This window comes from Vanellus vanellus (genome assembly GCF_965231255.1).
Source record: "Vanellus vanellus genome assembly, chromosome: 11".
Taxonomy (NCBI): domain Eukaryota; kingdom Metazoa; phylum Chordata; class Aves; order Charadriiformes; family Charadriidae; genus Vanellus; species Vanellus vanellus.
In genome coordinates this window covers 19,596,218-19,623,827 of record NC_138916.1, presented here as the reverse complement: position 1 = coordinate 19,623,827, position 27,610 = coordinate 19,596,218, and the positions used below count along the sequence as shown (strand labels likewise).

The following is a 27,610-nucleotide window of genomic DNA, read 5'->3' as shown; positions in this document are numbered from 1 at the left end:
GCTGCGGTTTGTTCCCATTTGTACCAGATATCAGTGATCTATAGTGGTTTCTCCTAAATCACGGGACACTGCAGATCCACACTCGCACGGTGAGCTCGTGGGCTGAAAACAGAAGTGTGTTGAGCAGCCACCATAGTTCTTTGTCCCAGCTAAATTATTTGGCTCCCCTTCTGCAGGATTTTCTTTCCATACATCCTAATTCTAGCATCCTTTTCCCCTACTAACAACATAAATGAATACTCTATAGGTGTAATTACAATAATAGTTCTTTTACTGCAAATACTAGAAGCCTGTAACCTGTAATTCACTTTTCTGATACTCTTCTATTCTAACACTAGACATGTTATTTTAAAATGTCTAGGACCCGAAAGCTGAATTTATATAGTGATATATAATAGCAACGGAAACTAAGCCTCCTCCTCAGCTCAGCCTTTAGAGCTGTGTTGCATCTCTCTGCCAATTGCTGCCTTGTTCACCTATAAATATCATACCCACCACTCCCATAATGGTTCCAACACCGGAGTTAAACAGGAGGAAGCAAGATACATCTCCATCTGTTTAATTTAAGGTAAGAATCTATGAAAACCCAAGACATACTTGCATGCAATGTCTCATCTTGCATTATTCCATGGCAAATTCAGGGGCAACAAGGACATTTGCTTCTCTACCGAGAATCTACCATACCTCTTATAACACCAGCTACCCTTCTCTTCTAGGGATGAAGCCTCACAAGACCACGATTGGAAAGCACGGGGACCACGTGCACAGAGAGATGGCTGATGCAGCTGATCCCCTGACAGCCGCTCTGAGTCACAGCACAAGGTACCAGAGGCTGGAGAAACACCATGTGAACTGTTCCTGGCCTGGCTCCTCCTCGTCAATCCTTTGAAGCGTACGAAGCCCTGAGAACCAAGCCAAGGTGAGTGCGTGACAAGGTATTTGCCTCTCTCACGGTCTATACCTGAAGCCCAGCGCAAAGTTTCAGCCCCTGCTTCTGCAGGTAGGAGCTCAATCTAATTTACAGATTTAGTGTTCGTGATGAGTAAGGCAGTAATGCTAAAATAACCCCTGTGAACCTTCGCCCTCTTCTAGAACTGTCATTGTTTCAGCGTTTTCTCTCTGTTTTCTGGATGAAGCAGCCAGCACGAGGAGGGCATGCTGGCACGCATCCCACTTGATAGCTGAAAAGCACAGACTGACAAATATTTTTAATATGCTGCAGCTTATCAACATCCCAGTGAATAAAGGGTGAATGATATTTTCCATTGCTTATTCATAGATGTACATGGATGTGCTGATAAACTGCCATTTAGTCCAGAGGCTGGACAGAAATAAATCACCAGATAAAATACATTCTTCCTAGCGAAGACTTTTACGGAAAGGGTTCTTGCCCCAAACTCCTCCTGGAACAGGCACAGTGATGCTCCCTGAGACCTGGCAGCCCTTCGAAAGGAGCATATGGTCTGCTCAGCTCTCGCAGTACCGGCGCGCGGTGAGTAAACACACAGCAATGTCAGAGCAAACAGGAGGCTGTCGAATAGCATGAAATTCTGTAGCTACTTCAAACTTCAGCAGCACTTCAGAAATGGATCCCCCTTCCTCTGCTGAAGCCTGCGCCCTTCGCAGGAGAGGCAGGAGAAAGCTGAGGCAATCTTTTTGGGGGCGGAGGGTGTCTGTGGCCACCTCCCATAACGCCGATGCTGCAGAGGGAGGGTCCCGGCGTGACAGAAGATGCATTTTCTGGGGGTACCACACGGCCTTCTTCATTTTTTCCAAAATGTCCCCTGATGCATTGTAACTTGTACAGTAACTGGAAGAGAGAGAGGGGGCCCCGAAGGCAAAAATCCCACTGTTGATGAAGGCTGGCGAAGGGCAGAACATTGGCTGCATTAATTGTATTTCTGAGGGAGTCAACAAAGCCGGGCTCGTCAACGCCAGCAAACAGATCTGGTCCTGCCCCTGTGCTTCCCGCACTGGCAGAACATCCCACTGAAATCACTGGAGTAGGGACCGGGCCAGGAATGAGCGGCTGAGTTGCAAAGCAAATTAATTCCTGCCAAAAAAGTTCAGCTATGCTCAGAAGTATGTAAAGTGTCTGATTTGAGAAGTGTCAAGTAGCATTTGTGACCAATTATCCAAGATGAAGGGGGCAGAGCTATGTTTACACGTACTAATCTTCAGCCAAAGTTTGAAAACTGCAATTCATGGACACGCATCAAATTTCCTTTCAGGTTTGGCATTTGCCTGTACGCACGCACGCACATTGCTCGGGGATGACAGGAAAACATGATTACGACTCGCAAATAATACAAATAAAAAAAAAATAAATGCTAAGGGAGCTGCCATGCAGCAGCAGCATGGTAATTAAGCCTATACTGTGACATGCGAAAAAAATCACGGGCCACCGTATGAGTAAAATAGCTTTATCAGCTGAGCTGAAATATGCACGGCGTGTCTGTATTGTTATTTTTCCACAACCCGTGAAGCCCTGGGAAATGATCCACACAAAGGAATACAAAGTAAAAGCTGCCTCTGCCATCTTCTGTTTAATTAACACAGGTATACCAACTTAATGCCATTAATCAAGATAGTAGGGATTAAACAGTAACTCAGAGTTGACAGCGACAATGTTATCACTGCTGTGGCGTGGAAAGGCTAGAAAATGATAGCGGTGGCTAGAAACTTTGTGAGGGAGAACAATCTGGCTGGAGTTTTGGGTGGGTTTCGGAGGTTTACGCAGATCTACTGAAATTTAGGGGCCGCTGATTTTTCACGTGGCCGAGTGTTTATCTGCCCCTGCCCTTCCCTTTCCCCTCTCGGACCTTCCAGGGTAACCCCCAGAGTGGCTTTTAAAGTGATTCCTCTTTCTTCTAACAGGTTCCTGATGCTAAAGGTCTGACCTCAAAATGAGCAGAGCATAGGGCAAGAATGGGTACCGCAGTGAGCTTCTGGCCTTCAACCCTTCCAGATACAGCTATTTTGGTAACCAGAACAGTATATTTGTGATGGGTGAGGGAACAGAGCCTTCCAGCGAAGGATTTCTCGGCACATTAACGCTATCAGTGCTGGATGCTGTGCCCCTCATTCAGGTCGCCTGTGTCTGTTTAAGACTCTAAATGCAGATTTGCAGAAGTCTGCAGCTATCTATAACTTCCTAACAATGCTTCAGTGCCTGCTGCACCTAAAAACGGAACCATTCTTCTTGGGGATTTCCACGTAGATGTGGGGACAACCGCAATCACGTGCCGCTGTGGGTAGCTCAGACTTGGATTTCTTGTCTGCAGGAGAAGCACAGCCTGGTTTGCTACAATGCAACTGTCCTCATTAATGTACTTCAAGCCCTGATGTCCTGGGACCACCGTCGTTGGGTAAGATGGTTGAACTTTCCGGGCTCATTCTCTTGGCTTAAGAATGTTAAATTGGGTGATAATGAGTAGTAACTGTGTCCCTTTTTACGGTGAAGCTGACACTTGCCTTCTAGTAAACAGACACAGAGATGACCCTCCTCATTTCGCACAGGTCACCAAACAGCCCCCGAGATGGTGAGGGTTATTGGCCGTTTACCAAACTCTGTTTGACTCGGGTTCATGGGTGAGAGATGAAAGGCTCTATATTGCATTACCAGTCCCTGGGGCCAGCTGGTCTCCCTAAAGAAGCGTTTCATTTAGCAAGGCAACTGCTGGCCCATGGGAATCGCAGAGTTAAGAAAAAGAGGATGCAGTTTCAATTGCGAACGCTTCCTTAGGGCAGATGTCTTACAGCCACAAGAAAACTCACTGCTTCAGTGTCACAATAGTTGCGCCAGGACACTTAATGGCCAGCAGGCTTTCCCTTTAATTAATCTCCCCTTCTTCTCACCGAAACACCCATGAGGTCACTCGTGATGTTTCTGCCTCTGCCCTGTTCTGTTTTGGTCCACCTCCCTGGGGGCGATGCCCCATCCCTGGGGCAAGCCCGATGCAGCAGGTATGAACTGTCACCTTTCCCAAGAGCTTCAAAGTCTAGGCAGCACGTGCCTTCCCCGTCTCCCAGATGAAACAGGCAGCCCTGGTTTCACACTTAGAGCTGTCAGGAGCTCGGGAGAAGAGAAGCGTTCTCCTGATCTTCCCAAACATTTTCTATATCCTAGAGCTGAGATGCTGGCTGATTTTCTCGGCTATAGTGGAGTGGTCCTTGCTGTCAGGGTAGTCCAAGCGCTGCCTCTTTACAGATGATGGATGCAGTGCTTAATGCTGCGACGGTTACAGGAAGAAGAACATCTGCTGCTCAGACAGACCAGGAATTCAACCTGGAATCATCCTGAATTTCTTATGATCTCAAAATCCAGTGCTGTTCCAAATTCATTAGTACTGGTCAAAATCCTCTTTCATTTTCCTCCCTTGCCGTTTGTGATGTGAATCATGAGGCGTTCAGAAGTGGCGTTTGTCGTTTGATAGTTTTACGTCATGGGTGTAACACTGCATCTTCTGAGTCAGCAGTTCTTTCTGTGTTTTTTGTTTATTTGCTTAATACTCCATTTCCAGCGGGTTCTTGTTACCCAGTTCCTGCTGACAACCAGGGAACAGGCACAAGTCAGCTGAGAAAATGAACGACTGGAAGGTAAGTGAAAAGAATAGTAAATGCAGGCCATTCATGTGACGGGATCCGATTCATTTTTATGTCAGGGAGATTTTTTAAATGGGACTTCTCCCAGTGGAGAGCTCACAACGCTCAAGGCCTGCTTCACTATAAAGACACTACGTAATTATTCAGAGCTTATTATTATTTTTTATCGCTCGCTTTCCAGTCACGTGGAGCGAGGGCACGGATGAGGTCAGGACCTAGTTTATTGCCACGCACTGTACAGGTTGTACACTCACTGTACTGAAAGAGCCCTGGAAAAGGCCCTAACGATGTGCTTTACGGAGGCACACAAAAACATCGAGGGTGAGGTGACTGGTCTAAGATGGCAGAACCCATCAGCAGCAAAAATGGGGACTCAGCCTGAGACCCTCTACCCTGGCATCCTGCTGTCTGTTGCTTTAGACATCTTTTCTTCTTACATTTATTTTGAATGACTGAAATGATGAATTGAATAAGCGCCATGTTCTTTCATAGAATCATAGAATTGTCTAGGTTGGAAGAGACCCTTGGGATCATCGAGTCCAACCATCTACCCTACTCTACAAAGTTCTCCCCTACATCATATCCCCCAACACCACATCTAAACGTCTCTTAAACACATCCAGGGATGGTGACTCAACCACCTCCCTGGGCAGAAGCTAGTGCTTTGAAGCACTATTTATTGTATTTATACAAAACAGATTATCTGTTCTCTCAGGCTAGTGGAGATTATTAAGAGTGATAAACTCATCAGGAAAAAATGTAGGATGGGTGTGACGGAGAAACTTGTGTTTTATTCCGCAGTGCCGTCTTAATCTCTGGTTGTGGTGTGACAGACTGTGCGGTCTCAGTGAATTGTACCATCCTGTCTTCTGCTTTCAGGCTGGGGTCACAAGCTGGATTTGGAAGAAGCAACTTTCATGCAGATATGTGACAGGAATATGAATGCTATTCCAAGGTAAGTGAATTTTTATTCAATTTGGGTTTTATACAACGTATAAAGTCCATACAAAGTTTGTTGTTTATCCTAGCCTAGTTGTGAAACTGTGTTTAACCACTTGTTCAAGCCAATAATGCGTACCTGTGTGCCATAGCAACACCTGCTCTATTTATATATTAAAATTAATTTACCAGGTTAGCCCTTTGAGATTTAGCATTTCATTCACAAAGGATTCGATAACACACATCGGTTATGCTGTCTCTATGTTTTCTGATGAATTGGGTGATTTTCTTAAGCCTGTTTATATTTGAATTTATTTTAACACTTATCTACTTTCTTATTTGGATAACTGAGACAAAAATAATAATTTTTACAAAAATAGTAAGAGCTAAGAAATAACTCTCAAAGACCAAATGGATAACCATTATAATTTTCTCTTCAGTGCTTACAAGTCTTGGATTATTCTATGCAACTTTTCCACTTGGACAAGTGCTTTACTCTTTGGTAGTTTTCCTCAGACACAGAAGGTAGTGATGATGGGTAATGCGTATTTCAGGTTTCTTTACAGATGAAATCAATGAAGTGTCCTGAAATCTAGTAACTACTCAATAGCAGCAACTTCAGTGATTCTCTGTGCTACTACTGCCGCTTTGAAACAATTTATTTAGTCATTTGGACTTTAACCGCTCAGGCGCATTCCTTCCTGCTGCCACAGCAGTGATACAGGAAGGCGTGTTTTAAACCATGCAGTCGTTTCCACCCCGGATTTCATGAGGGGTTATTCTTGACTCAGAGATGAATCATTCAAATATCCTTCTACAGATTCCAGGTGAGTTACTCACATTTAGACGCTTCCAAGTAATACACAGAAAGGTGCTGAGAAAATGATGAGTCTCTGCCTAGTCAAAAAAAAAAAAAGCTCAGCAAAAGTAGATTCGAGGAAAATATTTGTGCGAGGGCTCAAAATCTTTCGCAGGAGACCTGGGGCCAAAGGGTTTCTGCCTTCAAAAATGTGCGGCCATCAGGGGTGGATGGTACTTGCTTTACTGACTGACCCATCAGCTGCTCTCTGTCTCCAGAAAGAGTTCAGGAAATGACTGAAAGTATCTGAAGATATAAAAAGGATAATTAAGTTTCATTGTGGGAATAAGAGGGTAATCTGTCCAGACAAATCTAGGACCTAGTATTGAAAACTGTAGTATCTGAATATAAAAAAATGAGTAATTTTGAATAAAGATGTCTATCAGGACTGTAAATTCAGAGAGTAAAAAGGTAGCTTTGCTTAACAGACCATCTCTCTTTCCATCTTCCTCTAACTCATTTTCTTGTTCTCTTTCTTCCTTTTGTGTTACTGCAAAAAAGTACGTGTAAAATCTGATACTGAGAATGCTTTAGCTTCATTTCAATCTTCTCTTCTCAAAATGTTTTGTTCCACTGTGACGATTCCCCCTATGAGATAACCTTCGCCATGACTGCGCTAGGCTCGCGGGGCCACTGGTTTGCAGAGAGAACAGCTATATTTTGAGGAGTCTCTGAGGGAACCAGCTCCACACTCTTCTGAGGCTCTTAAAGATGTTTTTGCGCTGGCATGAGAAATCACCTGGGACTCGGAGCAGATCACAAGGTGCTTAGGACAGTATTTTCTCTGCGCCTTTTTTTGCTGAGCAGAATTGCTGCACTATAAACAAATGCGAGTTTTGCCTCATTCTTAGATACTGTGAGTTATGAAAGCCCACTCTAGATGTAATGAATGTATAGATCATTTTGACCAGATCATAATCTATGAGTAAATAATGTTCCCTGAAAACGTATAGGTGAAATAAAGAACTTCTTGCTACTATTGCTACATTGGTATCAAGGATTACTGATGAGGCCAACATGATCCCGAAGCTTTGCGCTACTGATGTTTAAATACAATGCAGAACTAACTACGGAATTTGGCGAGCAAATTCCTTCCTGGATTAGGATATTCAGGATTTCTACTGCTGGAAAGAGAACCTGAAACTATACAAAACTTACCTGTCCCTAGACTTTATCACGTGCCCCAAACTTCTGCTCGCTGACTTGCTCACTACTTTTCCATTGGGCTTCCCTCATTGAGAATGACTCAATGAGAAGGACTCTGATGGAGCAAACCCCTATAACACCCATGACTCTTCTTCACTGCCCGTGGAGGAAGCCCAAGGACACCAGGCTGTTTGAGACCTATGGCCAATCGTCAGCACAGCCTCCAGGCCACGGGAAGGTTAGTTTTAAAGAAGATGGCATTTAAGGGACAGCTGTGTGACACACGCTACAGTGTCCAGAGATTGGAGTCTATGTATTTTGCTCTAAATCTAGAGAGGAAGTCACTAGAAAAAAAAAAAAAAAAAAGGGAAAGAAGCACGGGGGAATAAAAGTACTTTTGAAAGAGAAGAAATCTACATTTCAATGAAAATCCTTTCAAGGCATTTCAAATAAGAGTCTGAGAGAAATAATTACAAAGTTTGGAGAGAAAGAACGTTAGCTTTGATATCTTTTTCTTCTATGAAGCAATTAAAATAAGCAATTTTTCAAATACTAAGCAGAAAATTACTAATGGCTGAACCCAAAAGCTTTCATTTCCTTCTTGGGGCCTTTATTCTTCTAAAAAAAGACAAAAAAAATGTGAAGGTGGTTTTCCAGATAGATTAATGCATAAAGCAGTCGCTAGTTGGATGTCATAAAAACTACAGCAGCATAGAATAGCTGAGATTAAGAGCTAGATCTAAATCATGCAACAGTCCAGTTAATATCAATGTCTAATTAAGAAATGCATAAGAAGTCTGTAATGTTGATTTGATGGAGAAAAACTCTAATAGGGTTTCTTTTGGAATTTTCCATTTCAATTGCTGTGTAGACTTTTAATGGATGTCCTATCCAGTCTTTGGTATTAGTAGGAATCATCCTCAAATTAAAACCAAGGCCTAAAATGGAACACAGGTAGACAAATTAGCTCATCTGCGAAGCGGTCTGGGTAGAATGACATTGTGAGCTCAAGCCGAAATTTTAGTACAAATAAGAGAACAAATGTCTCAAATCTGGTGTGGAAGCCCTGTCTGCTTATCATTTTAAACAATTTTAAACCCTCTAATTTTAAACAATGTAATGTTAACCCATTTCCCCACCTTTCTAAGCCCACCGAAGTCCTTGACAATTCATACTTAGAAATCCAGACCACTAAGCATTATTAATTAGTCTTTTTAAATAGGAAGGCTTTCTATAGTTACGTATATTAGTAGTATGTAGAGGTGGGCTCTTCTTTGCTTGCAATGGGATTTACAGCCCCCAGTTCCCTATCGCTATCAATTAATGCCATTAATCTCCCACTCCTCTCTGGCTAACTAAAGCTCTTAAACTCTTTCGGCAAAACTAAACCTGCAGCATCCGCAGTGTCACGCAGATCATCCAGGTTGTTTGGTCTCTAGGTATGAAAGGGGAACTGGTTTTGCGCTGCATGTCACTAATGCCCCAAAGTTGTTAAACGAGGAGCAGCGTAACTGTTAGTATGCACAAATCCACGTTGCACAGGGGGAGAAAGCATAGCGCTGGATTAAAGCGGCAGCGTATTTGTTATCACCACTTTGTTGTTGACCCAACAAATCCAGAGGGTATTATCTCAAGAATCCAGGAAGGCGGCAAACTCAAAATAACCCCTCTGACCCAGGCAGCAAGCACACTGGGGAGTAATTTTTAAGTTCATTAGAACACATTAAAATACAATACATTGGCCACGGTAAAGCGAGGCATCTGTCTACATATTTCTTTCCAGTACTAAATCCACCCAGAGACCTTTCAGAATGGTATCATTAAGACTTGCCACTTCACTTAGCAAACAGAGAGTGGAAAAGACGAGGCAAAATCAGAATAACAGTGAAAGTTTGGCTCTTCCAAGTCACTGTCATTGCCTCAAATGTCACGGTCCAAATTCATGCCTGGCATTACTCCATTGATCAATGAGGCACAAATACGTCATATTTAATAGCGGTACTGTGGCCCTGGGGGATGCTCCAAGGATTTTTCTCCTTGAAAGAGATGGGAACTAGGACGTTCTCCGCGAGGCATCTGCCTTCTGAACGATACAGAAGGTCTAATGTGAGGACATTCAGGTCATCACAGGAGTCTGACTTTTTTACCCCCCTCTTGACTGCATGACTGGGGAGGTAGCACGGGGAAAGATGTTTCTAGATGATTGCTCAAATGCAGCACTGCTCTAGCAGGGTGCTGTGTCTGCAAGCTTTGTTGGATTTATGCAATACTTAGGGGAAAAAAAAAAAAAAGAGTATGAAGCAGACTGTCTTTTGCAAAAACATGCAAAGACAAAAACAAACAAACCTTAACTTGTCCAACACACTTGAGAGCCACAAATTTTGTTACAGTTTTTTTAAATGAGAAGAAAAATTCTCCTTTCCTCCATAAAACCATCTTTTTAGACATTACTGCAGTCATGACCTCACTGCAGTTCCTCGATTCTTTCTGAAAAGATTAAAATGAACTAATACACCGGTGATCTCATCGCAGCGTAAAGGACATCTTACACAGGGGGGGGAAAGAAATCAGGAGAACTTCAGTGCTTCGTTTATATCGAGAGTAGAAAAAGCACTATAATATCATTGTGGAGAAACACTAAAGGTACAATGCCACGTACTTTTTAATGCATACTTTACATACTAAAGGCACATTTTTCCATCTTCTTATAAACTATTTGGATTTGCTTGTCACACCTGTCACCCTTTTAGCTGTCTCCACATCTGTGCTCTTCCCTTTTTGCCTGCCTTTATCTACACCTTCCTTTGTCTCCTCTGTGCCCTTCCTACATGTTTCAATGTACCCAATTACTTTGAATCTTCTACACTACTATTCTCAACTACATCCAAAATACACTTTGCAGGGTAGACGCATACACTCATGTTACACAAAAGTTCTCACGCATACTTGGTCTAAACATTATTCTCTGGTTGAGAACACCTTTCCTACGTGGATATACAGCCAAGGGGTCATGGATTATGACAGCTGTCATCTACTTTGGAGCTGGTGTATCTTCTAACAGAAATCAGGAGGACGAGTAGGGAGAGATGCTTTGTTTTCTTTGGTAGAAGAACCTATGCGTTAGTATTCCTGTAACTGAGAATCCCACCACCTTTTTAATGTTGTGTCCCATTCCAAGGTTGGAAACTAGAAAATCTTCAGAACATGATGAGTATAGTGTTAATAATGTAATCTTATCTCTTGCGCCTAGAGGTACCCCTCAGCTCTGGCTTGAGATCGCTCCGTTAAGCAATGAGGTGACAAACCGGTTTCCTTTCTCAAGCCGAATGTCACGTAACTGCCCCGGGGGCCTGTTTTGGTGGTGGTTAGCATCCCCTGACTTTCCAAGGAGAAATGTGCCCTTGTGACCCATTCCCACCCTCTTACGCTTGGCAGGAGGAGACAAAACTGCTCATTTCCCACTGTGACAGTTCTCAGCCAGGAAGAAAGCCACCAGGCGTCAGACTGTAGGCTGGGAGGCACCAGAGCAGCCACCTGTTAGACATTGACAAAGAAACCTCCAAAAACCATTAAGCGGAGATGAATTCCCAGGGCTAGAGCAAACTGGTATAAAGGGTGATGGCGCCTTTCTACCCACCCGCAAGTTTTGTAACTCCTAGATGAGGCAGCAGACAAATCCACCCAACCCCACATGCTCTGCGGGTGATAGATCAGAGAGATCAGAGAGCCCCAATCAGTGATGGGTATTACAGGATAAGACACACTGCAGCATTCGTAGAAGTCCAAATGGCCCAAGGAGCAGTGCAGAGCATCTGTTACCAACAAGAAAATAGTGGGTGATAAGTGTTGTAATTCCTGGCCCTAGGACTCTGTCTGGAGGCACAGATACCCCAAGGCAGAGAGGAGTTGGAGAACTTGGGATGTTTAGCGAGGTCTTATCCCGCCTCCAGATTTACCAGGTCAGCTCAGTCCAGGCCACAGGACTGGGGCAAGGTCCTCAGCTCTACTCCAAGTTCATTCCTCTATTTGTTGTGAAGAGGTATTTGTAGTAGATCGGGATCTTGAACCGAGACTGGCCTACCAGCTGTATGAACTAAATTGTACATTCCCCAACTACAGATAAAACCGATGGCCAATTTTAGCCTAATCATCGCTTCTGCCAGAGGAAAGAGAAACTCAAAGAGTTTCTCCTTCACATCAAGTTCCCTTGGATATAATTCTTCCTTTCCAGGTTAAAGAAGGGCTGCAGCCAACACATATCCTGAGTCGTAATGTGGATTTGCACCTTTCCTGTTAAATATAGCTGGTTTGTGTCCAAAGCATCGCTTTTATTCCTAATGCTCACTTATATCGTTACAACTTCTACATTAGTTGCAGGTGTGAAATGCCAACTGATCCACACTTCTCTTGCTGTCAGCAGGAGAGTAATGTATGTCAAAGGCCTGATTCTCAGAGGTGAGGTCACCAGGATCTCCATTTGCACATCTGCTTTGCTAAAACACAAAACTCTGGAGGTTTGCAAAGCTTCCAACATGCACAAAATGGGATGAGTTCACTGGGGTGAAGAAACTGCTTGTGCTTCTCATTTAGTGAGAAGGTTGCAGCATTTTCCCTCTACACAAAATATTTGCTGTTTTACAACAGGCAGCGTTTTGCTACGTGGATACTTGTATGTTCTGTAGTAATAAGGAAAAAGGCCACACTTCTCCATGTTACACGATATGAGAGAAGTCAGGATACCAACAGGTTAAAAAAAGAGCCTAATACGTTAAGCAGCTTCAAAAAGTTACTGGTATTCAGTGTATCTCCGCTTGGACTGCACAGATGTTGAGATCAGGAGACTGCCTGATCAGAGCTCCTGGAGGGATGATACTCCTGGAGCCTGCCTCACACAGAAGCACCCAGATTTTATTTTGAGGGCTTCAAGAAAAGCATTCAGATATTTCTACTTCCTGCTGTTAGTGTATTTTTTTCATACCTTGGAAGATGTCTTCCGATTGTAATGTGTTTGCACTTGATGCCTGGGTAGTGCTTCTTGCTCAGGAACCTCTAATACAGAGTATTTTCTGCTTTCTACCTTTTACATGAGATCAAAGACTAATCATGTGTATATATATATATGCCTAATTCTTTCTTGATTTCTGCTAATCTAGAATATCCTTCAATATCTTCAATAAAGATTCCCATGAGTAATCTATACAGACTATTTTTTGTTTTCATGTATGGTAAATATTTGGCTTTTTAATGTTATCTGGTTATGACATCATGATTCTGTTTTTTTCCTGGACTTATAGGACATTTTAAACACATGCATCCAAGCATCATTCACCACTCTGCACTACACTTTTCCTCCCTTAGTTGACTATTTCAGAAGTTTTTTGGGATAGTGGAACCAAAATTGAATTTAATATCCAAAAGGAGAGAATGGAATTGGTCATCAGCTACATGTTTCACCAAATGGAATTTAGATCTACCATCCTCGTAGCAACTTAATCCGAATTAAAACCAAGTGATTTCAAAACCGCGTAGGGCACCGGGGGAAGCCACGAGCAGAACACACAGGTCAGAGTAGGTTTCACGAACATCCGAGACCCCAACCCTGGGACTACGCTCCTCAAAATGGACACGTCCTTAAGGAAGCTGTTAGAAATAATTCTCACAAGGATCAAGAGAGATGCACTTTTAATACCAAGGAAGGGAAGCATTTTCTTTCCAGAGAAAAGTCTGATTCTGGAAAAAACTCATTATTTTGGTATGTTAAAGGAACCGCGCTGCAGCAGACAACATGGCTTGTACGGCTCTTCATGGAAGCGGCTATTGAATTAAGAGGTGTCCTTTTCCCCTGAAACTTACACCAGGAATTCAGAGCAAAAGTTTGTCATGTTTCATCAGACGGACTTCATTACCCTTCTGAGTAATAGAAATTGCATTTGTTTCCCTGAGCTGTAGAATATAGATGTAATAAGCCCATGAAAAGAGACAGGGAAACAGAAGAGTTACTGATTTTCTCGGGATGAAATATAGAAAACTTGGGCTTGAAAAACACTTGAGTATAATACGCTCTCGATTTTTAAAGAAAGCTTAAAGAAACATTTTAAAGAAACATTTTCCAAGTGTACGCCTGTTAGTTTTATTTTCATTTTTGCCATGTATAATTATGAGAAACTTACAGACAACTCATAAGATTTTTAGTTTCTGTTGAGAATTGCCTTTTCCAAGACAATTCTGTACGCTATTACTTTAGCCCACTGGGTATCATGTAGGCAAGGTGTAAGATTATGCACATGAATATTTCTGCCTACCACTTATGTGTGCTGAGACAGTACCAACTTATACTTTCTTTTGTCATTGGTCCTTATTCCATAGAGGATATTCTTAATTACCAGCAAGACAATTTGGTAATATCATGTAAAGTGTTACAGCATCATTTCTGTGACGATTTACACCTGCTAAGGGTCTGAATGTTGAATTTTAAACCATATTTTAAGTTCAGAAGATAGAGAATATTTTTTCTACAGGACGCTTTCCATTTTTAGTAGGAACACTCTCCTTTGTTTAATTTATTGGCACAGTCCTTCTAAATGATCCGGAGCTTTTGAACAGGAAGACACCATTTTTGCACGTTTGTGCTGCCCTGAAAAATTAAGAGCACACTTCTGTACTGGCTTAAATCAACTGAAGTCTAAACGCCTAAAGGCTATTTTCGACAACTGTGCATGAGGGACATACCTTTACAGGCATTCTAAAGAATACAAACCTAAAAATATCTCCGTTGCAGAGCAAATTCACTCTATTCCTTCCTCCACTTTGTGATTATGGTTATATATGTTTTTTAACCCTTGCAGGTTTATTCCTAAGTCTGTTGGAAACAATGGAAACGATTCCATTGACTCCAACAAACTCTGCTTTCTGCTGGATTAAGGGAGACGTTCGTACATCAGATTTGCTGTCCCACTAATGAAACGGGGAATTTTATAAACACATGAGAGAGGGTAAGTGCCCAACAGAAAAGATGTCAGAGATCCCAAAATTAGAGTCTACTTGTACCAGAAATAAAACAAAGAATGCTTACTAATGAGTCATGAATTTCTTTATAATTGCTTCCACATTTGGGGCAACTTTTTCCCAAATCATCTACAGAAACCCTGCAATTCATGGGGCTTTTGATAGTGCTTACGATCGGAACAACACATCTCATATATTATAAAAATTACTTACGTTGGGAAGGATTTTTTGCTCCTCAAATTACTTTACTGAGGCTTTATTTCAATCTCCAGTTATTTTCTTATCCTCCTCCTCATTTTCTATTTCTAATATAAAACCAGGACTTCTTATCAATTTACAAGAGAAATAAAACTAAAGAAAATTCAAGCATGGTCTATTTTAAAGTTCCAACTCAGATAATAAGAATCTGTTTTTTGCTGTACTTCTCTCATGAAGTCAGTTTTCCATAGTGCATTCAGTGTTGTAATAATGCAAATCAAATACAATTTTAATAACTCCTTCCATTAAAATGATCTATTAATGTTTTAAGACTCCAACACTTATGAGCATGATTCTAATTGCATGATTTTGCTGCGGGCAGGTTTTATAGATCTGCCTGATCTTTGGATATTTGCACCGTTAAGATTATTTTAAATAAATTAATTTTTGGAAGAGTTTCAGTCTCAGTACCAACAGTTGAGTTTAATAGTGATTGTCTTGTGAGTAATTGTATGTATCTGCTTCCACGCGAGGGAAAACTAGATAAATTTAGAGCTCTTTGAAAGGAGATGGCTGAGGTTTATACAATGACAAATGTTATGGTGAGCGTTCTGAAGGGGGAAATACCTATTCACTATGTTAGTCTAAAGAGCAAAAGAGGTTTAAAGCGAACAAAGTTTTATATTTGTTACGCAGCACAATCCAATCGTGGGACTGTCTGCCACAGAATACCAAAAAATGTAATCAGATTAAAAAAGGGCCAGAAATTCATGGAAGATAGTTCCTTTGATACCCTTAACAATTATTGTTTTATGCAAGTTTATGCAACTATTGTCAGTCTCTGTAATGCACCGAGTGATAGAAACAAGGAAAATAGATCAGAAGATTTAGTTTGTGTTTGGCTTCTGACGTTTTTCTGTCTCTCTGCTAAGCGTTTCTGCCTCAGACAGGGTGAGGAGCTAGCTGGACCTTCCGTCTAACCCAGCACAGCAACAAACAGTTGTTTGAAACCTTGCTCCCATCTCTAGAAACCTGGGAAAAAACTCAGGTTTTCTCGTCATTCTGCAGAGTGGGATGAGGAAAACGAACAGGGTGGGCCTTGGGAAGAAGGTAAGCAGGGCAGCAAGGGTTGCAAAGAAAGCATTTGCCAAGTGGCTTATGAGGGCCCTTACCTTGACACGGTCCCCAGGCTTTATCTCTAGTGGTAGGCTCTCGGGCACCGGCGTGCTGGCTCTCCTCCTCGTACGTGCTGTTCTTCCCCTTGAGCATCACTTGAGACGTACAGCAGAAGGTTCCTTCCTTCAAGATGAACCGAAACATCAACGCAGTCTTGCACTCTCGCTTCAACATTTCCTCTTGAGAGAACTTACTCCAACTTCTGTTCATGTCAAATGCCTACATAAGCCTAGAACAGACGAGCGTTAAGAAGTGGCAATTTTCTTTCAGGGTTAAAGAATTACTATTTACCGAATGTTGTTAATTGTATTCTGAGAAATGATTCCTTGTCTGCAAAAATAGCGTATTCTTTAACGAATATGGCTTTAGCCATTCCAACAGCGTTAGTTCTTCTGCCTATTTGGTAAATTCTGTGTCTGGCATGACAGAAAAGAGGAAAATTGCCTTTAATATACCAAGTGTGCCTTTTCCTTGCAGGATGGAGGAGGACTTGCTGAAGACAAGTTTCTGGCAAAGAAATCGTGTACAAGTTGTGCAAAACCTATGACTAATTTTCACTTCAACAAAACCACTTTAGATCAGTCTTATTTAAGTGTAATGGAAAGGACAACAGGCCATATGTACACAGGCCTTGAGAAATATAAGCTTTTACATGAATGGATAATCAGAAGTATGGATAATTTCAGCAGTATTTGAAATTTTCGGTTCTGGATTAGCTCACAGCATGAAGTCCTCAATTATTCCTCCTCAGAAGCCATCCCAAGCAAGAACACCCTGAGATACTGAATTAATGATAAAACTGGATTATGTCTGGGGTTTTCCATGAAAACTCTGTATTGGAAAATGCCAAACAGGCACAAAGGTTCGGAAGGACCAATGTGATTTTCATGAGGCTTCTCGAGTGAAAAAAGACGTTAAAGACATTTCAAAATTATTGCAAGTGTCCCGATATTTTTCTGGATCAACATTCATTTGCTTTTAAGTATGTTTTTGTTTTAATTTTTAATTTATAAGTGAAAGCAAGAATTGAAATATTTTGAAATTACTGAGGCAAATGAATGATTTTTTTTTTGTTTTTTAGCAGCTTGTTGGTTAGCCAGAGAATTAGTTGAAAAAACCTGAAATCTTAAAAACTCCCAAAGGACACAAAAAAGCACTTCCCTGCCAGCTATAAAACAAGAGAAAAATATAATGACATTTTCATTTAGCACAAAGATTTAGTAAAATACCCACATTTTCATAGAAGTTGCAGCGATTTGAACTCGGACACGCTTGGGGTTTCTTTCCAAGTGTGATGCTTACGTGTGGTAACTGATCATATTTTTACTAGACCTCGTCATGTACGCTCTTAAATAAATAAGTGGAGGTATTCCAGCCTCTACAGGGGTTATAGTCCCTGTTTCATACGCTGTCACAGGAAGGAGGGCAGGAAGCATGAGCAGGAATGTCACGGTTTTAGTCAAGACTAATACATTTAAACAGAAAATTACGACTAAACCTTAAATAATTTAAAAGTGGGCTATTCAAGGAGAAGGAGCCCCGGATGCCAGCAAGAGTTAAGCTTTGTATTTGGGAGAGGGAGGACCTGTACAGCTACACTGTGCAGCGATGATGGTGTAGGGCAAGAACATCCTCAGATGTCTGCTCGATGTGTCAGGAATCTCTCTTCTGAACTACTACCTCCAGCTTTCTCCAGAACACCCTCAGACCTTTTATCTGCGAGCTATCTCAAAGTTTACCCTCTGCCTATCGCCTCAGCTGAACCACGCTAATAGTCAGCTAATTACATGTGAACACTCTAATTTGCTTTATGTCTTTCTCAAAAAAAAACTCCTGCGTGTGCAGGCACGCACGTGAGTAAACTTTTGCTCACGCTATAAAATTGCAGCACCGTGTAGCATTGGTGCACCAGCCGAAGCATGATAAAGTTTGTTGCATGCTTGCTGCCCTTTCCATTGCTTTCCCCGGCCAGGCCACCACCAATGGTCATTCCTGATTTGCAACATCACCTGTTGCTCCAACGTCAGGCTTCTCTAGACCAGAAACTGGAGCAAAGAAGAGAAATACGTGTTTGTCATTGAACTGAACTGAGAAGAAGGAAGAGGAGAATGATAAGATCATAGCCTGCAGCACTTTGTTTATGAGAACATCCTTCCAGTGATATATGTCTGCACCAGGTGAAAGTATTGTGTCACCCCTAACATATTTTAAATGCCAGGGCTGTCATGCAAGAAGACAATGATGAACAAGTTTAAACAGAATATGGTATTGTAGCCATGTACAGAGTGTTACCCTTTAAAGCTTTGCACTGGTAGTGCTTCTCAGCAAAATGTTTCCAAACTCTTTAATATTCCCCTACAGAACCTCTCTCACACAGTATTTAAACTAAATGAAAATACTTCCATTGCAGATAAACCGATGGGGTTACACATGAACCAATGCATTTTCTTATGCAGGTTTTCCGGGCTGTTTCACATGTCCTCCCTGCCATAACATCTGAGCTCCTCATAACTCCTTGGATAGGAACCCTGCTTTGCTTAGCAAATAAGCAAATAAAGGTATGTCCACACTGCGCACTGAAGAGCAGGGACTGGCCCCGGTTAGAGGCTTACTCAGACTAGCTCTAACATGCTCCCGTGGACTGTATTCCCGTTAGCTGCCAGAGCTCCTGGACCACAATATCCTGGTTTGAGGTATAACAGGACCCGTTCTCTGTTTTGCAATTTTACTTCGCAGCTAAGCCTCTTCTAACTAACTGGACTTTCTGAAATCATCTCGTTTAATTTCACGCAAAAGAATTCAGCTTGCGTGCTCCAAGACTGCCTTGCGTTGTGGGGCAGGGTAAGCAGGGTCATTTGGAGGATTCACTTCCAAAGTGCACTCCTGGGCCAAAGCGAAACGCTAACGTAGAAGCACCTTTTGTCACAAAGCAGGTATGCCCACAGCTATCATCATATGGCAGTTTTCTTCCCAGATATTGATCTTGAGCTCAACTGCACGAACACCATCACAGTGTTATAACGCTATTGCACAACAGGACTCATTTGCTCAGACTGACAGCTCAAATTGAGCCTTGGGAAAGCCAACATCCAACACATGATATCGAAGATGGGCATGACCATATCCACCTTGGATTCAGGTGAAAGAGCTTTAGCCATGTGTGTCACATGGGAACGAAGGCAACCGTGAAACCACAGAGTTTTAAGTCGTTGAGGCAAGCTAAGGTCAGAGCCACTCCATGAACCATCCAGGACAGCATTAAGAACACTACAAGAGAGAGGAAAGGACGCTTCTGATTGCCTAAAAGAAAGTTCAGCGAGCTAAGATTTCTTAAGCACTTATCGAGGTCCTGTGTGGGCTCGTGTAACGTGTTCGGCATCTCCCCATCAGTTTTCCGTTCTCTAAAAAGGAGATACCTTATTTTTCTCACAAGGTTATTAGGAGGATTTTTCCAATTAAGGTTCTTTATAAATGAAAGTGTCTTGCAAACAGTATTTAATCACCTGACTAAAAATGGTCTCCAACTTCTTTAGGCAGAACTTTAGTTTTTACAGGGACTAGTCACGGTGCCCAGCTTAACATACGGCTGCAGGATCACACACTGCATCTTTAAGACATAGTTTACTTCTGAATCAGTAAATGTACTAGACAAAGCAGCCATTATTTATGCATTCCTGCATACATGGCAAGGTGAAAATAATAGAATAAACATCATATACTTCATTATGATATCGGTTTACACTTCCAGGGTACACAAAAAGAGGCCATTTCATCAAGCTAATTGCCTGAAAGTAAAAGAGAGAGAACTTTAGCTATTAGTCTATTATGGGGCTTTTTTCTTAATCACAAATAGGGGCCGTGTGTCCCCAGGGGGATGTGTATTCTAATTTACAATTGAACTACAGATCAGAGCAATCAATCTTGTGCAGCACTTTTACAGTGTAATTGCTGCAACATAACAAATAAAAAAAAAAAAAAAAAGCAGCCTAAGTCGAGTTTCAGCTTGAGGTGGAGATATTTACCAGGCATTGGTTCGGGGTGGGAGGGAGGCAGAGAGAGAAGAGAGGCGCCAAATCCATGAATATGCAATGAGGGCTCATTAGTGCCCCAGTGTTGCCATGACGAATGGCATTATCCCCAGACTGGTGCAGCCTAAACATGAATTTTATAACGACCCATTTATCATGACTTGTCATGGGTTTCTTTACTGTACTTTCTACTGACTCTCACACCTTCCACCATTATCACCTCAGAATCCCTTCCTTTTGTTATTTTATCTTATTCTAGCTCAGTTTTTGGTAACGATTCTCAGCTGATAAGGAGAAGAGGACTGCAAACAGCACTATGCTGGTGTTCAAGAGCTTAGAGCTTCCTAAACTGAAGACCCACCGCCAAATATGTAGGTGGTCTCCAGTCCACTTACTAGTGGATAAGTGTCCTCATTGTCACAAATATCTGCAATCTTGTCAGTTGACTCAGCAGAAAGGTCTTGGATTGACCGAGCATCGAGACAACTATCTTTCCATTCTGGCAGATGTGATGGATGAAGTTGTTTTGTTGACCTAGGCCTGTCTAAAAGTGCTCTTCCTCAGCCCGCTCCAGCGACGTGCACAGTATAAAAAACCCACCTCTCACCTTTATGTTGATAAAGGTACTAAATTGGATAAACAGACAAAACCTGCTTTCTCCCCAGCTTCAGTTAGGCTGAAAATAAAGTGTACTGGATGTAAAATCTAAGTGATAGGAAAAGCATTTACCTTCCAGGAGTGAGAGGTACCCATCAGCTCTAAAGGAAAACAAAATTACTGCAGAGTAATTAGTGTCTGGCTTCAGCTCATTTTTGGTCACCGCACGTTGTCTCTGTTTTACTGCTGTCCCTTTGGCCTACCCGATTCCACATTTAATATACCACTGCTTATAAAGAAATCCCTGTGGCTCAGAAGGCGGAATTGCCACTGCTGGGCTAGGGCCTGCTCTCTAGTATATAGAGGCTTTCATTTCCCAAGTTATGAATCTGACATCTCATGGCCAAATCCATGCCAGTTTATTTCTGAGAAGTCTGTCCTCATTATTTACCCCAAATAGTTTCACTGTCAGTATGCCTTTTTTTCCACTATGAAGCGGCTGGAGCATCTGAAAGTATCAAGCCTTTCTTTGTTGGATTTTACACTTTTGCTATTACAAGAATTTGTCTTTGGGGAGAGAAAAATCAAGCAACTTATTTTCAACTATTACTTGGATAGGACTTCATGTTCTTAAACAAGTTGTGAGCTCCAACGATCTCTGAAAACAACTCTCCCGAGGTCTTAACATCAGGGTAGTCCTACAGTTCTTTCATTACTCTACTGGATGTTTGAAAATATTAAAAGGCATCTAACATCCCAGTCCGGCAATTTATAGACTCAGAGTCTGGTACTGTAGCCCTCAAAGCCTCTATTTCTTCCACAAAATCCGCACTTTGCTATTATTGTCGCCGAGACAGGCACGTGCTTCGCTAGAGCAGTTTGTCAAAGCAACAGTCCATTATCCAAAGATTCATCACAGGTTCCCACTTCGGTAGGCAGTGGAAGAGAGTCTGGATGTCAGAAAGTGAGAAGAAAGGAAAGTTTCCTCTCATGAAGGTGCATTAGGTAAATGGCACACCTTCATCAAGCTGGGCACAGCGGATTAGGCCAGCACATGCTGATGTGTTCTTGCCACTTATTTTTTTTCTTTTTCAAACCCATCCGTGTTCCTTTGGAATATATATATCTGTAGTTTTTTAAAGCCCCAGACAGCACCTAGCACAAGTCCTCGACCTTTGATGGAGAACCCCGGCTCCCACTGCGATACAAGTGATGTTCTGTTAATTATCAGGAGACAAAAGAGGAAAAGAAATATCTCAAAGAAGCAAACCGGAAATGACTGCTAACGTTGCAGAAAGCATCCACTGCCTTTGCAGAGACTCAGGACACAGCAATTATTATCATTATTCCTAAGAATAAATGTGTGCGCTATGACCCAGATGATCTGGATCATCTATTGAGTGGAGAGAATGGAGAGTTGTCAGAAATTATATGGCATAATTAAACTGTTCTTTTTAAACTCCTATTAGGAGTTCTAAAACTTACTATAGTCGGTCTATAAGGTCAGATTGATACGCCTGACAGCCGAGCCATTATCTGCAGTTTATGCGATGGAATAAGCAGATTCCCGTTTGAGTTGTTTGGTCCCATCCAGTGAGCTTATTCTATTATTTTATACCAACACTTGCAGGTCCCTTAGGGAAACAGGCTTATCTTTCTTTCACTCACCCCATCAAAAAGATAGACGTTGAAACAAAGATTATTAAAGGCCCGCCAATGCAGATGACATCTAGCTCTATGTCACTTTAACATCCAGTTCCACTACAACCACGTCAGAGATTTCTAGGTTGAGATCAACAACCATATGGAGGGCAGCTGCCTAAGACAGAAAAGCATTCACTATTCCTCAGTCAGTCCACAAATGGCAATCATTAAGAAAAAAATAATTGCAATCCTTAAAATATTAAGTCCTTGGTTCTAAACCAACAGGCCTCTAATGATAGGAAACACCCGAATTTCCGGAGAAAAAAGACGACTACTTTCATTGTCACGTGAATCCAGCTTCAAATAAAAATATTGGCTGCAAGATTGTTTCAAAAAGAAATTAAATATAGGCAAGATTTTAAAATGGAAGACAAGCCTACAACGTGGGACTAGTTGTTTATCCGGAATTCATGGGAAGTTTAGTAAGCGACTGTTATAGGACCAGAAGCAGGCCGTGAGCGAACTCACCTGAAAATTCTGCTCCAAATGTGTATTGGAATGCAATCAAGGCCTAAGCACATAGTGAAAATGCGCACAGTCATATTCCGTAGTTTGCTACATTTCCAGATCGAATTCACAAAATGCAAAAAAACTGGAAAAGAACTGCAGGTGTGATCGCTATATAATGCTGTTCAATATCTGTTCAATTGATAGATTTACAAGAAAAACTGAAAAATGCAGATACTGTTTCCCTCTATAAAACAACACACTTTTAAAGACATGATAAAAACGCTAACCCTGAACACAAAACTCATTCCGAGTGAATACCTAAGCATCCGAACACCTCGGTAGTGCCAGGAAGATATCCTTCTGTGCTTGTAAAGACCACCGGTTGTACTGCATAAACCCAACGAGTCTTTTTTGCCGTGTCTTTCTGTGGCAAAATCCTTCCCTTCTCTTCAGTTGTGTTTGAAATACGGCCTAACATTTTTTTCTCCCTCCAAAGCTTGGCGTTAGTCATCCTAATGAATTAAGGATCTTTTCCTCTGGATAGGCTTCAGCTTTGTCTTTAAGCTTCCTCGGCCTCTCCCTACGCAGAGCCAACGGCTTGCCGCCCCCCACTTTTAAACAAACAAACAAAATGTCCTTCTTCCCCCTCCTCCCCGCTTTCTTTAATGACATCTTCAGTCATTAATGAGTTAATAAAAATCTCAAAGTCATCTGGGAATAGATAAGGGGAAAGAAAGAAGAGTATTGTACACATAATGACAGGCTCCCTGCTGGCCCTAAGATGTCATGGGTCAGCCATGTCAAGAATGTGTGTGCCCAATCATCTGCTGATTTTTATCAGCAAGGCCTCAAGCAGAATCTGACACGGCCAGTTTGGGAGTTACAATGAATAAACAATGACTTCTTGGATTGTTGGCGGCTGTATGATAGAGTGAGAGGGTTTATATATACTAAAACATGATGACATTAGCAATCAATATACCAATTACTGGACAAGTTATTGGACGAAGAATGCACATGTCTTGAGCTTTGTGCACTTCGAACACACTACCAGTGATGGAGACCACAGAAATAACGTTACTTAACCCCTCACGAGCTAGATATGCTAATATCTGATGATGCCTTGAAGTTTATGAGGCCATGTGGCAAAAGAAAACCTGGTCTGATTTAGCATATTAAGCCTTTCAAATAGAAGACATAAGCCTCACAAAGTTCTTTTTCATTAGGACTTGAAGGAAAAAAAGGAATAGATTTTCCAAGTGAGCAGTTGGGTGTCGGAACAATGGCTTCTAACAAATTTAAATTGCTCCCTGTAAAGTTTCAGAGGAAATCAATTTCTTTTCACCCAAACACCGCGCGCATACTACACGAACTCCATCACCAAGAAGTTAGAACCTATCTTTTCTAGGATGGTTAGGCAAATATCCCAACAGCTCTCACCTGCCTATTCTGCAATAGAGAAAGGAAGATAAAACTCTAACATACTTTTCTCTTATTCCTGTGCTCCTAGAAATACATTTCTGCATCTGATCAGTGATCATCCTCTTGCTTCCTTTAGTCAGCTCAAAATATTCAGTGTTTATGAGTTTGTCTTCTGTTATTCTGGAATTGATTGTGAAGATTCAGTGCCAGTGTTATAATTGAAGGCAGAAAAAAATGAAGTTAAATAAGTCACCTAATTCAAAGTACAAATACAGAAGACAACTGAGGCGGAGATCAACGTGGCAGGCAGACCTGCTGTAATCCTGGGGTGCAGCAGAAGCGTCATCTAGATTGAAGTTAAATGGTGTGAACTCTCCATTGTCCATTAAGATGGACAAGCCCACGGTCTAATGGAGAGCTCACAGGCTTTGCCCTGAATGCATCGTTAAAATCATGTGGGAAAGACAGATTTTTATGATGGTTCTCCATCCTTTTCTTTGTAGGCTATGAATGACAACTTTTACTGTGATCTGGGAAGCAGCGGTGCCATGTACCCTTTGACTTTTGCTCAGGTGGCAGCAAACAAGGCAGGGCATCAATATAAAGTTTAACTTTGCCGGGGCATCAGCCAATGCAGCAGAAATTGTCCAAAAGTAGGGAGGGAGAAGAGTTCAGACATCAGACTCACACTGTTTACTTAGTGTGGAACTGAGGCTGCATAAAATCTCAAGATACATCTCTTACAGATGACTTTTGTGATGTAAGGGCTAAAGCATTACTCTAAATTACAATCAAATCCGCTCCGGCTTCTCGGAGCACTAAGCGCTTCTCAGAGTTGTGTGGGACCATAATGGCAGAGGGATCAGTCTCAGGCAAAGGGGAAAATAGATGCGACTGCATCTGGTTTTAACTGCAATGGTTATGAAATGTTCAGCTGGATGCTTTCAAAGGGCTCTTCCCTTCCCACTGAGGAAGTTCTTGAAAAGTTTGGAAGTGAATTTGTCCAGCATACGAATAACAAAATGCTTTTAAATGTAAATGTTTCCTAAAATAACACTATTACCATATATTACAGTGAATACAGTTAAAAAACCAACTCAATAATCTCTCCTCTGTAATTTACAATTAACTTTTTGCCTCAAGGTAGCAGCTACATTCACAAAAATAATGGTAATAGATTGACCTTGTTATGAATGGATAACAAGCTGGAAACAATATAGTTTGTCACAGAGCATTAACTGTTACTGTTGAAATTGTAAATAATGTGTATAGAACTTACAATGTAAATGGTTCCCCTTAAAAATATTAATTATGTCGATTAAACACTTGATGCATAATGGATTATTCTGAAACCTGTTTAACTCCATGTCAGACTGAGCGCACCATTTTCTAAGATCCCATTCCCAGACTACTGGAAAGATCTACGGCTGTGCTCTGATGGCTCAAGGTAGACAAAGGGCTTACAACGGAATATCACCTTAAATTAAAGATATTCGCTTGTTTCTTTTCTTTGGATTGCTTGCATGCTTTTTCACCAAGTACAGCATCAAAAGATTATACTGTCTAGAGACACCAGGCTCTCCTGAGACGCTTTTAGGCTGCTTTGGAAACTAATGAAAAACAACCCTCATCCAACAGCACTGGCCACTCCCTGGAGGATCTCTATGGGATACAGAGCACTGTGATGGCTTTTACGCCACTTGGTAATCACTGGTAACGGGACAGAGGAATATAGATAAATTTTTACACCTGGCTGGTTTCTCACACAGAAGTGGTGTAACTCATCACCCACAAGCCAGGAGGGCTGATGCTACTCAGCTGATCTCTTTGTCAGTCCTTGGAGCCAGGGCTGTGCTCATCTGGGAGGAGATTGCTATCACATGGCTTCAGAGAGTGATCCAAAACTGGTATATAACACATGGCATAGAAAAAATTAGACTTCTCTCCCAGTGCCTGGGGACCACTAATTCACGAACAGGAGACTAAACCATATTTTTGTGCTTCTCGACCACAAGAAGTGCTCCTCAGCTGTAGCTCAAGACTGGACTTAACAGCACAATACTTCAGTGTTCTGGCCAATTACCATGTATGGACTGCTGCATTATAAAGGAAGGATTCCTGCTAGATTATCCACATAGAGAACGTGATATTAAAACGACAAGCCACCGAGAGGTCAAATAACCAGTTGCCAGAAGTTAGAATAACTAGACTGGGGAGCAGCAGTATCCGAGGAGCTGGCGTGTGTCCCAGGACTGGTTGTCACACAAACGAAAGAAAAGACAGCTGGAATCTTTTTGGATTGACTGTTATTTTCTCTGAACATAGTGTAAATCTATCACTTCGGTTTTTCAACGGAACGCCTGAACTGGGAGTTGAGAAACTGACTCGGTAAAATATAACGTCTCTTTATACCTCATTTTCCTGTGTGTAAGCTTCATCTGTTTTGTTTAGTTTTATCCTTTGGGATCAAGGACTGTTCAGACAGTCTGAGCATAAAGAGTTCGATAATAGTTGGGGCTCCTCAGTGCTGCTGCAATCCATGTTACACCCTCTCTTGCCAAAAGGTGTCTTCTCCTACCTGGGCAGAAACAAAGTCACTGCACAGATATAACTCGTCCCTCGGGATGGGGTTGAAATCCCAGCACGAGGCTGGGTAAGGAACCCTCCAATTTCTCTCCACCCGATGCTTTTCTCTGGGCAGCTCTTGTTTCACATTCAGTTAAAGTTTAGCTGTTTGCTATACATTCGGTGCCATCTCTTTAAAGATGTACATCTGAATGGGCAAGAAAGTTAGGGATTAGCTATGGGCAGAGGTCAAGTCTGTCAAGACTTTAAGCATGTCGTTGGTTGTAAAAAAGATTACGTTACTGGCAGCTCTTTGCCAGATCAGTACTTCGATGCCAAATGTTAATCCTTGCTGGGGACAAGATGGCTTGTAAATGTTACAGGAGAACACAGCTTTTCCTGTAGAAAACAGGCATTTATGGTTAAAACACCAGGATTATTTTCTCATGCTTACGTTTGCATTTCATGCCGATTCACTCTTGCTTGCTAGGAGCTTCGTTTCAGTACTTACATTTAATCGCTTAAGATCTTTATTTGTATAGCTAAGGAGAGTATGGTTGAGTTCTTAAAGCACTGGGGAGCAGAAGAGCCAGAGCTCGGCCTCAAGCTTTGCCGGAGAACTTACTGACACTGGGCAAAGCCTGTTTGCTTGCTGAACCTTAGTTTTCCCATCTGTAAAATGGAGCTGCATGTAAAAAGGACCCTGTACAATTTTATTTATGACCGGCAGAAGAACAGTGTTTACTGGATTTATAAAGCAATCTACCTGTTTTAGTGTGGCTAACTATATATCTGTGACTTTATAAGTAATGTCCTTTCTTGCAATTAGACAGCTTTGGGTGAGCTCAAGTTTCCAGGTCAGGTGTTGACACCAGAACAGCCAAGGCACGAGCCAACACAAGATTTTAAATTAACA

General features: G+C 41.8%; 1 long non-coding RNA gene across 1 annotated transcript; it reads left to right on the top strand.

Moving 5' to 3' along the window:
- Positions 1–883: 883 nt before the first annotated feature.
- LOC309676492 lies at positions 884–24,702 on the top strand. The gene is made up of 7 exons (XR_014269597.1): positions 884–919; positions 1,280–1,492; positions 2,878–2,982; positions 3,285–3,368; positions 4,524–4,599; positions 5,485–5,560; positions 24,633–24,702. It is a non-coding gene; the product is annotated as an uncharacterized lncRNA (long non-coding RNA).
- Positions 24,703–27,610: the final 2,908 nt, after the last annotated feature.